Consider the following 15229-nt stretch of genomic DNA (forward strand, 5'->3'; position numbering starts at 1 on the left):
ATTGGACTTGCTCTTATGAGATCAATTACATAAAGACATTTTTGGTATCTGTACTCCTTGTACTGCATGCTTGTTTTAGTACGATACATATATTGCTTTAACCAAAACCAAATACATACAGAGTTCGTCTACCCCGAGGATATCCTCATAGGGACGAAATACGAGACCTGATCCAACGGTCCGAAAATCAAAAACAAACTCACATTTTCTCTCTTTCTTTTTGTTTTTGATTTTCGAACCGTTAGATCACACATCCAATAGTCTCGGAACCCTCATCCCTATGAGGATATTCTCGTGATAGCCCAAGCCATACATAATTACACACAAGTAATTCAGTTACCGGTGTGCAGCCTTAAGTAAATTTCCTACTGGTTAGCCTTCAACCGCTCAATAGCGTTAACAAAAAGGAGTTAAAATGGTGTGTCTTGTACACTAAAATATCAGATACTAAAAGAGACGGCATAAAAAGTTTGAGAACGTTCGCAGCAAGTTACGTATCGCTAAGTTCACCTCAACATGTTTAAGTCGAGGATTAGAGGGGGATATAGGGGAGCACACTAACCTACGCAACATTTAGCATCTTCTGGACTACATTTGTTTTATTATTTATCAAGGTTCACAGTAATACAATAGCAACATCTGGAACAAGCACTTGTTTTTTGCCCTTATTTGTACTTCTACAACAGAGCTGTCTATCTGCAGCCGGGAAAGATATCCGTTCATATAACATTATACACTAAGTTGTACCTTTCTGATAATTTCATATCTTTTGTTACTGGTTCCCATACGTGGGGCTGTCTCTGTCTCGGCCTTTCTTATAATCATCCCATCCTCTTACCCATGGCTTCCCAAGATACTCTTACCCATGGCTTCCCAGGGGCTGCACGAGTCTCAGGTGAAGCATGACTATTGAGGTTGCCCATAACTTTGTCGCGAACAGCAGAAAAGACCTATAAATTGTATAAAAAGTTAAAAACTAAACCTAAAGAAGTAATGACAAAACATTCATTTGCACTTGATATTCTAAAATATCACTACCGGATTACTGTTCACAGTCTCAGGTGGTTGCTCTTGTCCAGTGAGCCACTTCCACAGGTCAGGATCTTCCTGTTAAAGAAACAAAAAAAAATGTGAAAAATATGGATAAAACATAGGATTTTGGTGGTCGACCGGTAGACTACACAAACAAATACTACGAAAAATTATGAATATCAATAGAGCTTTCATTTTCACAATTACGATTTACTTCGACACATTGATGGTTTCTTCCTTCTATTCTCAGTCACTGGGATTGACATTTTAAACTGATATGTTTATCCCAAAAGTTCTAACCTTGAACCTAAGGACAACCAAATGATCTTGAAGGGTGCTAGACATAGTGACCCTCAAGGTTGTCATCATCTTCCCCAGCCGGGAAAAACCACCCATAAGAAAGAATCAAAAGGACAAGTGGTAGCTTCGCCCCTCCTTCGGGAAGAAGTTCCCTTCCCAATGGAAGGTCTGTTCAGCAAATGTACAAAGTGAAGCTTGAAATTCCCAGTGACGATTTAACAGAGTAATCTCAATAAATTCGATTGTTCTCAATTAATTTTAACCAAACACAAACAAACAATTATCTATGGCAATCAACCTGAAAAATAAAACGAGATGAAACACAAAACATTTTTTAACGTGATAAACCCAATCACGGGGAAACATCCACATCACTACCTATCTCATGTAGTGAGATAAAAATTCACTACATAAATCAACAGGTTACAAAATAGGAATACTCACAACGGGGATCAAGTCCATAATAACCCGAAAACCGTAATCCTTAATATTGCAACATTTCGCCTCCTATCGCCAGGAATAAGATTCACTCCTTTCGCAAGAACCACCAACAATAAACAAAGGTCTGAGAAATACTCAACTTAGTGATCTCATGTAGTCACAACAATAAAATCACTAGATTGAGAAGATGAAGAAGTCGTTTTCGAAAGTACACTTGGATAGCTCCATCAAACTCTCCTCAAAAAGCTTACCTTCGACTGTATGAGTTTCTAACTTTGTAACCCAACCCAAAACTCTCTCAATCAAATATGTTATGATACTCTTATCAAAAAGATTTAATCTCCCAGAATCTCGCATCTGTTTAGATCCCTCATAACCCAAAATCAGTTTTGATCGATATCCCGTTTGTTGCTGGCGATCAATTTTGCTTCCTTAGTTATCACGAAACTGCCCTCCGGAACTGCCCTCTGACTAATGGACCAAAAATATGGTGTAGTCACGAAATGGGCCAAACACAGTATATATATGGGCTTTTCAATCTCCCCCTTTTGGCCGATTTCGTGACAAAACTTTACAAACAATCACTAGAAATTACATCAAAAAACTTCCCGCTAATGATGTAATGCTAATTACAAAGAACTCAAGAAAACCAAGAATACAAGGTTCCGGTTCTACAAAAAAAAACAATTCTCCCCCTCACTGCAGCACCAGGCTTCTCTTTTCATTTGATTTCATCTGTAGCTGCACATGGAACAACAAAAGAAGTACTACTCCCCCTTTTTGTCACAAAGGGTCAAAAGGACAAACAAAATAAATGTGAATATTTGAACCACAAGCAAGCAGCTATAGAAATCAACTCAACAAGAATTAGCTAGGACTATACCTAAGAGACTTGAGTAGAGAATCAGGAACTCCCCCTCACAAGAGAACCATAAACAACCAACCAAGTAGCTATAGGTGATAGCTTATCGACGATAATGCATTCTCCAAATTAGTTCACGAGAGACGACCAAATTTAAAATTTTTACCACATTGGAAATGAAGTTTGAGCAAAAGAACACTCATTATATATCAAAAAAAATGGTTATCGAGTAACCCCAAACAACCACCAAGTAAGTAGCCCATGTGACAGAAGATTCTGACCTTGACAAAGAGAGCAGTCAAACATTAAGTTGCAAATATAATAATGAAGAGAGCTAAAGCTGACTCAAAACAACCATCTACTAATGACAAGCTCTTACAAAAAACAAGAAAGAATGGAGGTGTCACCTATGAAGCACCGATACATCCCTAAGGGTGAAGTATCCGTGTCCGACACGGATACGCCCCGATACGCGTCCGATACGTGTCGGATACGCGATTTGGAGTATATGTAGAAAGAGAGACAGTAAAAGTTGGGTCTCAAAGTGAGACCCATCCTCTATTTATAATAACAGAGTTACAATGTACATAGGTTGGGCCCAAGTATAGGCCCAATAGGACTAATATTACAATACTCCCCCTTAAGCTGGTGCGAAGATATCCAATAGACCCAGCTTGCCAATGGAAGAGCGAAGATCAGCAGGTCCCACTGGTTTGGTAAGAGTATCACCAATCTGTGCCTTAGTCCTAACAAAGGACGGGGAGACAATCCCAGAACGAACTTTCTCCTGCAGAAGATGCACATCAATCTCTATGTGCTTAGTCCGCTCATGTAGGACTGAATCTGACGCTAAATGGATGGCAGCTTGATTGTCACAGTGAAGTACGGATGATCCAAACTGTGCAAAACCAAGCTCTCCCAAAATAAATCGCAACCACATAATCTCACAAGTGCCTAAAGCTAGGGCACGATACTCAACTTCAGCAGATGATCTGGAGACAACAGACTGCTTCTGGCTTTTCCATGAGATAAGGTGATTCCCACGAAAAGCACATAAGCCGGTAGTGGAACGACTGTCAATAGAACCTCCATAATAAGAATCAGTGTAGCATTCTAAGGGACCCTGTGAACCAGCTGCATAGAAGAGACCTAAGCCAGGGCAAGACTTTAGGTACTTCAGAATATGCTCCACTGCATCCATATGAGATTGACGTGGAGTATGCATGAATTGACTAACTCTGCTCACAGCATAGGCAATGTCTGGTCTAGCATAGGCACGCCATAATTTTTAGGCAATAAGTAGCACGCCATAATTTTTATGGCTACCGGCATGCCATAATCTTGGGCATCGTGCCTAGTAGTGAGTGGCACTATAATGGTACCCAACGATGGTTGTTTATAAAGGTGCAGATATGGTAGCACATACAATAATGTCATCCACATATACAAGCAGATAAGTGCGGCCCCCAAAGTTATGCCGAACAAACAATGTATGGTCTGAGTGGCACCTGGTAAATCCATATTGTAGCACAACCTCGCTGAATCTAGTGAACTAGGCTCGTGGTGACTGCTTAAGCCCATATAAAGACTTACGGAGTCGACACACTTTCCCAGCATATTCCCCCTCACCACGAAAGCCTGGTGGGGGATCCATATAAATTGTCTCGCCCAGATCTCAGTGAAGGAAGGAATTCTTCACATTCAACTGATGAAGATGCCAATCATAAGAGGCAGCCAGGGAAATAAGAAGTCAAACAGATTTTAACTTGGCTACCGGAGCAAAGGTCGCACCAAAGTCACGTCCAGGTACCTGTGTAAATCCCTTAGCAACCAAACGGGTCTTATATCGTTCAACTGTACCATCTACTAAGTACTTCACTGTAAAAACCCATTTGCATCCAACAGTATGAAGTCTTGGGAGGTAAAGCAACCATTTCCCAAGTCCGATTCGCTTTCGAGGGTGTCATCTCACCTGATAGCGGCTACCCAACGTGGATCCGACAGAGCCTCGAAACCGTCATCGGTATCCGAATGGAGGAAACCGAAGTCGGATATATCCGATAGGAAGCGAGATACATACGATAAGAGACAAACCGCGCGAATAGGATGGTTAGTGGGAAAACCGTATTTGTCCGGGGATGCCCGGGTCCGGAAGGAAATCGGGGGGCTCAACAACGGGGAGAATCAACAAGAGCAATCATAGGGGAGTCAGCGGTAGGAGCAATCACGATGGGTAGATCACTAGAAGGTGAAGGAATGCTACTTGAGGTGGTACCGGGCATGAGCATGAGTAATGAAAGTGTGGACGAGTATACACTGTAATGGTTTAGTAGGAGGGACCACCGGAGGAGTATCAAAAGCGAGAACGGGATAAACGGCGGAAGACGCCTCCTGCAGGGGAAGACAAAGGTTCCGCCGCGGATGTATAAGGACCAAAATATGCACTATGCTTTCAACAAATGTGACATCCAAGGTATGATAGAGGCGGCGACTAGGTGGATGATAACAACAATACCCGCGGACATAGGGAATACCCTAGAAAGACACACACCGAATGGATTTATCATCCAATTTGGTCCGCGTAGGACTCTTATCATGAACATAGCAAACACAGCCAAACACCCAGGGAATAATGGGAAACAGAACACGGTAGGGGTATATACAACTCAAGAGGGGCCTTACCATTAAGAACTCTACTTGGGTGTCGCGGTTTCGAAAAGGTAAGCGATAAGAACCGCGATAATGCCGGTGGGGATCGAGGAACATGCATACCTTGCAGCAAACACCGAACTACATTCACAAGACTCCGATTTTTTCGTTCAGCAACACCATTTTGCTCAAGTGTATAAGGACAAGTCAGTTGTTGAAGGATGCCCTGTTGGTTAAGACGGGTGACAAATTCGTTGGAAACATACTCCTTCGCATTATCAGACCGAAGTCCGCGAACCACGATATTGAACTAAGTTTTAATGAGTTGGAGAAATTGAGTGAAAACAGGGAGAACCTCAGATTTCTTGCGAAGTAAATAGATCCAAGTACACCGAGTATGGTCATCTATTAAAGGTCACGTAGTACCTATGGCCAGAGAGGGTAGTCACAAGAGAAGGGCCCCAAACATCCGTATGAATCACATCAAAACATACAAGGAGATCTAGAAATGCGAGGAATATAAGAATTACGCACATGTTTAGACAAAGAACAAATATCACAATGAAAAAGAGTATTTTTGCATGCTTTTATTAATTCAGGAAATAAAGTACATAGATACTTGAAGTTGACATGGCCCAACCGAGCATGCCAACTTTTCAAAGACTTAGCAGAAAACAAATAACGGCCGACCACAGGTAAACAACACACTAGCATGCAAACTTCGATCTTTGGTGGTGGGGAACTGGGGACGACAAGGGGGATCTCCAAAGTAGTATAGTCCCGTGCTTTCATAGCCAAAAAAAATATGCCGCTTTCGGGTTCAAGATAACAAGAATGGGGTAAGAAAACAACGAGCGTTGATAATCTTTAGCAAGGCGACTAACGGATAACGGGCTAATTGCTAAGTGAGGAACATGTAAGATTGACTCTAAAAGAGATAGCGGGGATAATCGAACGGTACCTTTACGGGTAATAGTGGTGTATGAGCCATCCATGAAGCGCGGGCGGATGTGAAAAGGGTGTGCTATCGACAATAATCTAGACTCACCGGTCATATGATCATTTGCCCGGAATCAAGGACCCAACCGGATGGAGGCGGAGAAACATAACATGGAACGATGGAGGTGTACTCGTGGCGCCATGATCGTAAGAAGTACTAGATGTCCCCTCACGTAGAGACATAGCATGCATAAGCCGATCAATCAATCTTTGGGTAAAAGTCCCGAATCCTCGAAACTCCCCGAATGATGACTACCGAAAATATCGGCAATAGTCGCAATACGAGGCTTCTTTGCCTCCCTAAGCCCCTCGACCCCCTCTGGGGACGAAGCTCGGATGCAACTGATAGCAACTACCAATAAGGTGGCCACTGCCCTTGCAATGATCACAAAAGCGTCCACAAGTGTTCCCGGATGGAACAGTAGAACGAAAGCCAACAGAAGACCCCTGGGGTCGAGTAGTAGCAACAAATGTCATCTGATCAGTAGAAGACGGTGCATCAGAAACCACTGGAGAAGAAGTAATCCGAACACGACGCTCATGTTTCTCAATAACGGCATACGCCTCACCACGAGATGGAAGAGGTGCAGTATTGAGAACTTGAGTGCGAATGGCTTCAAAATCAGAGTGAAGACCAATAAGGAACTGATGAACTCTCTGCTTCTCCTCACGTTTATGAAGAGCGGCCATAATAGTCGGTGTCATACCCGAATATTGGATGGATAGGGAAGTGTAAAGCTCCTCCCCTTCTTCAAGTACCCAAAGTAAGCTAAAGGGAAAAAGAGCCCCGCGGTATTTTAACCCAACTCACGCGGTAGAGCTAATAAATTCGAACCTCATTGTTCGTAGTAGCATACATTTCGGAGAGAGCAGCCCACAAACCATCAATAGTCTCATAAAAGGTAAACATCTCATAGACATCAGGCTCCATAGAGTTGAACAACAAACTTAGAATCATACAATTGGTCATGGACCAACTATTGTAGGTAGGGTCTGTATTAATTGGACAAATCATCTTGTTGGGAACAAGCCAATCCATCTTCCCTTTGGCCCCTAAAAATAAGCGAACAGAACGAGCCCAAGAGTGGAAATTCCGCCCATTAAGAAGAGCGGTAGTAATTTTCTTCGAAGAAGAGAAATTATTCAACAAGGAGACATCATCCGTACCTTTAGAGTCTTTATCCGTCATAATAAGGGATATAGTGCAAAGAATAGTACCTTGATGTGAGAAAAAAGTTATAATCGCCGGAAACCTGCCGGAAAAATGTGATAAATGCCGGAAACCTACCGGAAAACAGTAGGAGGCAGCACAAGTCAGGCGCTTAGATGAAAAATTTCAATAGCGCGTCAGTCGGTATGACACACGCGTCGTCGCAGGGCCATGAAGAAGGAAGGGGGTGGCGGCTAGGGTGGTGGCTAGGGTTTGATCTCCTTACTTCTCTCTTCCTATTTTTCTGATACCATGTAGAAAGAGAGATAGTAAAAGTTGGGTCTCAAAGTGAGACCCATCCTCTATTTATAATAAAAGAGTTACAATATATATAGGTTGGGCCCAAGTATAGGCCCAATAGGACTAATATTACAATAGTATCCGATTTTATAATTAATTTTTTAATTTCCGACATGCGGGGGACAGTAATCTCACACATACAAGAAATTTTTTTGGAACTTCAACAAAAAAAAACAAGTGAAATAAAATCCAAGTTAAGAAGAGATGCAAGAGAAGAAAGATGAAGTGAATCCAAGTTATACATGTAAGTTGCTGCTTAATGTGTTTGAATTAGTCATTCTATGAAGTAGAATTGCCATTTTAATTTGAATTTGGTAAAAAATGCTCAATTATATAATATTTATGTATATATTATTCAAACGTGTTCATGACGTATCCGTGTCCTATATTTTTGAAAAATGTTGTGTCCGCGTATCCGTGTCGCGTATCGGTATCTGTGCTTCCTAGGGTGTCACGATGGATTCAATAAATGTGGCAATAAAACTTCCCTTAAGCATTTGCAAGGATTAAGTACACGTAACAGAGACTACCTTACACCGTCCCAGAGTAAGAGAGTTGAAGGATATGGAACCAAAGGAACAGGGAGAATGTCACACAAAACAGATATTAATCATGCTGAAACTTCACCATAAAGGACAGGAAATACTCACGCCAATATTTGCAACCTCCACCAACAAACCAATTAAAACAGACCAAAGGACTAGGAGCATACACTTCTCACTAAACATGCATGAAACTCTGCTTAAAAATCACTCAAAACAGCTGCCCCCAAACCTATACTCCAATGTTCTTGTCCAACACTCAACAAGCATCAACGTACCGAAAAAAAATATGCAACTTAACCACAACAAGTCTCCCCCTCAATGATATGCATAGATGATATGAGATGAAATGTGACATGCATGATGAACTAAGAGTCTCCCCCTAAACAAGTGCAGTATGCAGAAAAAAAAAGATTTTGTTACCAATGTAACTTAAAAGAAAATTGTAAACATGCTTATTTGTCAAGAGTCACAAGCACAGAGAAATATGATATGGGAGATAACTTGAGATGTTAAACCCAAAAAAAAAAACTGTTCAAAAGATTGATTTAACTAAGTAGAGGACACTGAACCAGATTCTAGGATTCATCGCAACACAGTCTTCCCCACTAAACACCTATTAGTAAAAATTCAAAAGCTCCCTTGGTGTTAGTATAAATTCTGAACTTGGTACATTGAGGGTTTAGTCCTTGACTATAGAATGTAGACTTTCATGAACATTAGGAACACTTAGTTGTCACCATAAATACTCTAATTCGTCAATGTCAAGAACCTTTTCAGGTGGTAGGATTTTCCTACTTCTTTTACCCCTTTCTGTAGTAGAACAACCATGATATCTTGTCAAACATGTAATATGACATGGAGACAGAGGCATAGCATGTCTTTCACCTCACCATATGATCTCACATTGAGTTGTAACATTGGTGTATTTTAAGTGAGTCGTTTACTACAACCTTTTCCTTTCTTTTTTTTTTTTTTTAGTAGCTCTTCTGGACTTTTTAATTAATGGATGTCTTAAGCACTCCAAAATAATCATTAGGTCTACAACAATAGTTTTAGACTTGGACCTCAATGATGATAAGCAGTGTGCATAAGTCAAGAAAGCTGTATGACTAATCACTAATCGGAGTGTACTGAGCAAGACTGTCGTATCAATGTACCTATACACTAGTCAAGTGTACAAAACTAGTCTCCTCTATCTATTGTAAGTCAGGCTTCGGAGAAACACAATAGGTAACCTCTCATATTAAACAAAATGTGCCAGTGACCTCAATCAAAACCAAAACCCTTTTATTTATTTATTTATTTTAAAAAAATTAAAACAAAAAACAAGGCCTAATGCATTTAACACAACTCATGATATGAATGCTTAATGACATGCACAAATAAAGATGCAAGAAAAATAATCAAATGCCAATAAGTATGTGTGAACTCAATAACAAACAAACAGATGCAATGACAAAAGAAAAACAGGAATCAAATCCTAACATATACAAACTAAGTGTAGCCAATATGTTAATGATATGCAATGTGAGACACATGACTATGAGGTATGAGATGCAAACCCTCACCCATTACATGGGCTGCCACTAGACTGTCTCAAGTCTAATAGCACCTTCAGTTCATCCTTTCATACCCATAACTGTGTGATCTTGGGTGTGGGTAACAAAGGTACGGAAGTTGATGAAGTGTGTAACTTCTCTTGAGTACTCTTTCTCGCAGTCCTCTCCTTATGATATTTACCATACACACGCCTAGAACTATTGGCAGTAAATGGTTTCCAAAATTCGTCATTATGAGAATAACGATTTTCACGACACATATCCCAACAATAAGATGCAAGGTGACCAGTTCTACCACAGTTGAAACCAGTGAAAAGTTTAGTATGGTTGTAACAAGCATGCTTGTTAACATGAGCAACGTGTGATATTCTCTTAGCAGGTACACAGTCAGAAACTGTAGCTTCAACACGAGTATTCAAAGTAGGAACATAAGTAGAAGCGTGATCATAATGCCAACAAAATGAAGAAACGTGACCTTTCTTTCCACACAAAGAACAAGTAAAATCCTTTTTCTTTTGTTTACACTGAGCACGAATATGACCACCTTTTCCACAATTATAACACTGAGTCATATAACTGAAATTTCTAGTATAATCAACTCTAGCCCTAGGTGGCTCAACACTCTGAGGTGTGGTGACTATAGATTTTACAAACTTCAGTCCAAGAGATGATGGGGTTAAACAAGAATTATTTTTATTATAACTTAAACCCATCTTATCACTACTACTCTTCCCAACACACAAAAGCTTATCTAGCTTCTCAGTACCATTAGTGAACGTTAGAAATCTTTTATTTGCAAGGTCCAAGTCCTTTTTTAAGGTTTCAATTTTGGACTCCAAAGACTTGTTCCTATCCACACAAACTTGGTGTTCCTCTTCTAGAATCCTATTCTTCTCCACAAGAGACGACATCTCGTCCCTCACACATTCGGCTGCATCTATGGTTTCTTCAAGAGAAGATTTCAAAGAATATTTTTCAAGATCCAAAGTTTTAATTTTTTCTGAAAAATGATTATCCTCAACAATCATATCACTAGTACTATCCATGGTCTTTACTTTCTCAAGTTTGTCAATCTGTTTTAGCAAACTTCCTTTTACATTTTCAAATTCCTCATATTGACTAAACATGGTTTGATGTGCTTTGTATAGACGATCATTTAGAGAATCAACTAATGAGCTTAACTCCTTGTTCTTTTGAAGCATTTTATCAAACACATCAACACAATCAATATCATGACCAATACTACCGTCATGTTTACTAGCATTAACAGATAATTCAGATTCAATACTAGCACTAGAAGAAACATGATCACAACTAACATCAACAATTTTCCTTTTGCTTTTAGATCTTTTAAAACCCATTTTCACAAAAAAAAAAACAAAGAGATCAAATTTAAACAAATTTTCGTGTAAAATCCACTGGGAAATGCAAAATCAAACTCTTAGCCTGATAAACCAAATCAAAGAGCAACCGCTTTGATACCAAATTGAAATTCCCAATGACGATTTAACAGAGTAATCTCGATGAATTAGATTGTTGTCAATTAATTTTAACCAATCACAAACAAACAATTATCTATGGTAATCAAACTGAAAAATAAAACGCGACAAGATACAGAGAATTTTTTAACGTGATAAACCTAATCACTAGGAAACATCCACGTCACTACCTATCTCAGGTAGTGAGATAAAAATCCACTATATAAACCAACCAATTGCAAAATAGGAATACTCACAACAGGGATCAAGTCTCGTGATAACCTGATTACCGTAATCCTCAATATTGCAACATTTCACCTCCTATCGCCAGGAATAAGATTCACTCCTTTCGCAGGAACAACCAACAATAAATAAAGGTCTAAGAAATACTCAACTTAGTGATCTCATGTAGTCACAACAATAAAATCACTAGATTGAGAAGATGATGAAGTCGTTTTCGAAAGTACATTTGGATAGTTCCATCAAACTCTCCTAAAAAAGCTTACCTTCGACTGTATGAGTTTCTAACTTTATAACCCAACCCAAAACTCTCTCAATCAAATCTGTTATGATACTCTTATCAAAAAGATTTCATCTCCAAGAATCTCGCATCTGTTTAGATCCCTCATAACCAAAATCAGTTTTGATCGATATCCCGTTTGTTGCTGGCGATCAATTTTGCTTCCTCAGTTATCACGGAACTGCCCTCTGACTAATGGACCGAAAATATGGTGTAGTCACGAAATGGGTCAAACACAGTATATATATGGGTTTTTCAGAGCTGCCCGCTGTTTGGGGGTAGCAGCTATGTTAGTAAACTAGTGATGGTTCAAATTTAGGATAGGGAAGACACTTGGTTTCCATACTATATATGCTTCACATATGTTGATGATCTGATTGATTAAAACATTAAAACATCAAAAAAATAATAATTAACAGCTAACATTTCTAAAATATCAAACTAAAGCCATCTTGGTTATTCTATATATAAGGCGGCTCTGATACTGTGAGTGGTGTGTGTGTGTGTGTGCGCGCGGGAGGAGGGGGGGAAGGGAAGAGGGGTTGGGGGAGGTTAGTTAAATTGAATCAGTGATGTCCGACTGATGATATAAATTCATCAAAGGCTCAAAACCATCAACTACATAATCTTAGCTGGAAAACTATTGTCCCCAACAATTCAAACGATTTCACAAAAATGCTACAAAAGGTGCCCAACCATAGAACAAAATGGTATTTCAGCCACTCCCTTTATAATTCTAGGAAAATTCAGTTTCAAACAGAATGGATATATATTATCAAAAATTACATGTGTCCTACATGCCTCCCAAATGAAGAAACTACTGAGCATACTTTAATATATCGTCCTCAGATTAGTACTCTGTTTTCCTTCTAATCTTGGTTCAATAATTTGCCTTGTTCTACATCGTACTGATCTCATCTCTCAAATTGATGAAACTACAGGACCTGAATTAAAAGAAGGTACTATCTAAATATGTTGTCAATGGCAGCCAAGGTGACCACGAGTGCACCAGCACCACATAGCAGTCCATAACCTAACAACTTGTGCCTCGCCCTAGCCCCAAACAACATATCCGTCTAATATTTGATGCGTAAAAGTTACTTAAGCAATGTGCCTTGTTAACATTTTTTTTGACATGAGTCATAACATTTGTTCTCTCGTCTCTGACATCTCTTCAGACGGTCATTTCATAATAAAATCACAAATCTCCAAATAATACCTCTTTGTACCAATAAATATCAGAATTAAAGAGTCTCCAATAGGGATCATATTTTGAAAGCTAGACCACCAAAAAAGCATTTATAATAGCAATTTGCGGATAGAGAAGAGAATGCTTCCATATTCCCGTATTCACATGTACAGACTACAAAGATGGTACGCTCAATTATAACGTATTCATATGGCATGTTCAATGAAGAATGCACAAGAAGCAACTTAAGGAAAGGAAAACACTAGGGAAAGAACTCTCTAAAGATAGGAACACGGAGCCATATACACAAATAATTGAAACTGCTCTCACTCTTAGGAGCCGATTCTCCTATTAACCTATGATGCACGGATACTCCTAAAATGCCATTGATAACCTTAGGCGTCAGAAAATGTGTTTGGTCAATTATTATCAGTTGTGTAGGAAAGATGGTGAGTCTGTGAATCATGTACTTCTTTGGTGTCCTTTTTCTTGGAAAATATGGTCTGTTTTTCTTTTAGAGTCTGGAATGACTTGGGTCTGCCTGGGCCGGGTATTGGATTTGTTTAAAGGTTGGAGTCATGGTCCTTTCTCTCCTTCTGGAAATCGCATGTGGAGCTTATTACCTTTTGCGATCATGTGGGGCATTTGGCTAGAGCGAAATTGTCGTCACTTTGATGGCATCTCTATTTTGCGTAAGAAGACAATTCTCTCAATAAAAGTTTTGTTATTTCGGTGGTTTAAAGTCTTCAAAGAGTTTAGAGGATGCTTCTTTGAGTCTTTTGTTGTTAGATGGGATTGTCTTATGTTTTTAGACATGGGGTAACGGTGCATGACTGGGGTTTTTTGTTTTTTTCTTCTTATGTTTTGTTTCATCGCTTGCAAATATTTATTTTTCAGTTGTTCTCTTGTAATGTAGGCCTTCTCAGCCTACTTTTCTTTTATTAATGGAATATCACTTTTTACTGAGCAAAAAAAAAAAGATGGGAACACATATACGCAAATAATTGAAAATGCTCACTCTTAGGAGCCGATTCTCCTATTAACCTATGATGCATGGATACTCCTAAAATGCTATTGCATCCGTATCGGTCGGATACGATACCGATATGGGTATTGGAATCCCTGAAATAGACCTGATCCAATAGTTTTACTCCATTGAAATATAAATTGTTCTTGAGGTTTCGAGCTGTATTGACTTTGACATGTGTTATAATAGTTTTTCACATGTTCCTGACTAACTATACTCAAAAAACTACTAACATAATTTTCAGAATATACATATATTTTAAAATATTCATAGCGTACCCATATAGGCCGTACAAATGGTGCAAGAGGGAGGTCCTATATATGATCCATTAATACAAGTACCTTGATATAGTAAATTAAACAAAAGAAATAGGATGATGCTTACCAGGTCGAGAACATGAACAAGCGCTTTGATCCCAGACTCATCCATGGAAGAAACATGCTCCTCTACCCAGTTGCCCAACACCAAATCCAGTTCCAGATACCCGCGCTGTCTGCTCCTATACAACAACCTTCATACACACACACAGAGAGAGACCCAGAACAACAAAACAAAATGTCAAATGACATGACTAGTACGTGTTTAAAAGGGAGAAATTAAAAAAAAAAAAAACACACACCCACCCACCTGTTGAGAGTTTTTCGTTTGGTTTCTTCGTTTGAAAGATCAATATCAAATGACTGACTAGTACCACCGGAGGAAAAACGAGACAACGGAATACGTGGATTAGAGATCAGAGCTCTTCTAATCATCATCATCATCATCATCATAGCCATGCTGCCCCTTTTGTATACAATGGATTAGACAAGTTTTTATTGGTGATCAAATAAGGGAGTAAGGGTGGTACCAAGAGCCCGCGATTAATAATTTTGATCCACTGACGGACTATATGGGCCTGAGTGGAAACCACTAATCATGACTCCTGTATTTGGCAACCACCTAATTCGATTGGGCAGCCTCCAGCCCAAGCCCAACAAGGAAGTTCAACCGAAATAGCTCAGTACACCCCCACCTAAACCTAAACACCTACCGGTTACCAATTGTTTTGTAACCGCTCTAACTGGTATCATCTCTCTAGCGAGTCTCACCAAAAAACCCAAAACAAAATACCAAAACAA

At 39.5% G+C, this 15229-nt stretch overlaps 1 pseudogene across 1 annotated transcript; it reads right to left on the bottom strand.

Annotated features, from left to right (window-relative positions):
- Positions 1-581: 581 nt before the first annotated feature.
- LOC147496277 (succinate dehydrogenase assembly factor 2, mitochondrial-like) lies at positions 582-14953 on the bottom strand (annotated as a pseudogene). The gene is made up of 4 exons (XR_015194616.1): positions 14739-14953; positions 14496-14622; positions 1039-1107; positions 582-950 (listed from the first exon to the last, which is right to left on the bottom strand). The product of XR_015194616.1 is annotated as a succinate dehydrogenase assembly factor 2, mitochondrial-like (transcript).
- Positions 14954-15229: the final 276 nt, after the last annotated feature.

Source organism: Coptis chinensis, chromosome 5 (genome assembly GCF_015680905.1).
Source record: "Coptis chinensis isolate HL-2020 chromosome 5, ASM1568090v1, whole genome shotgun sequence".
NCBI lineage: Eukaryota > Viridiplantae > Streptophyta > Magnoliopsida > Ranunculales > Ranunculaceae > Coptis > Coptis chinensis.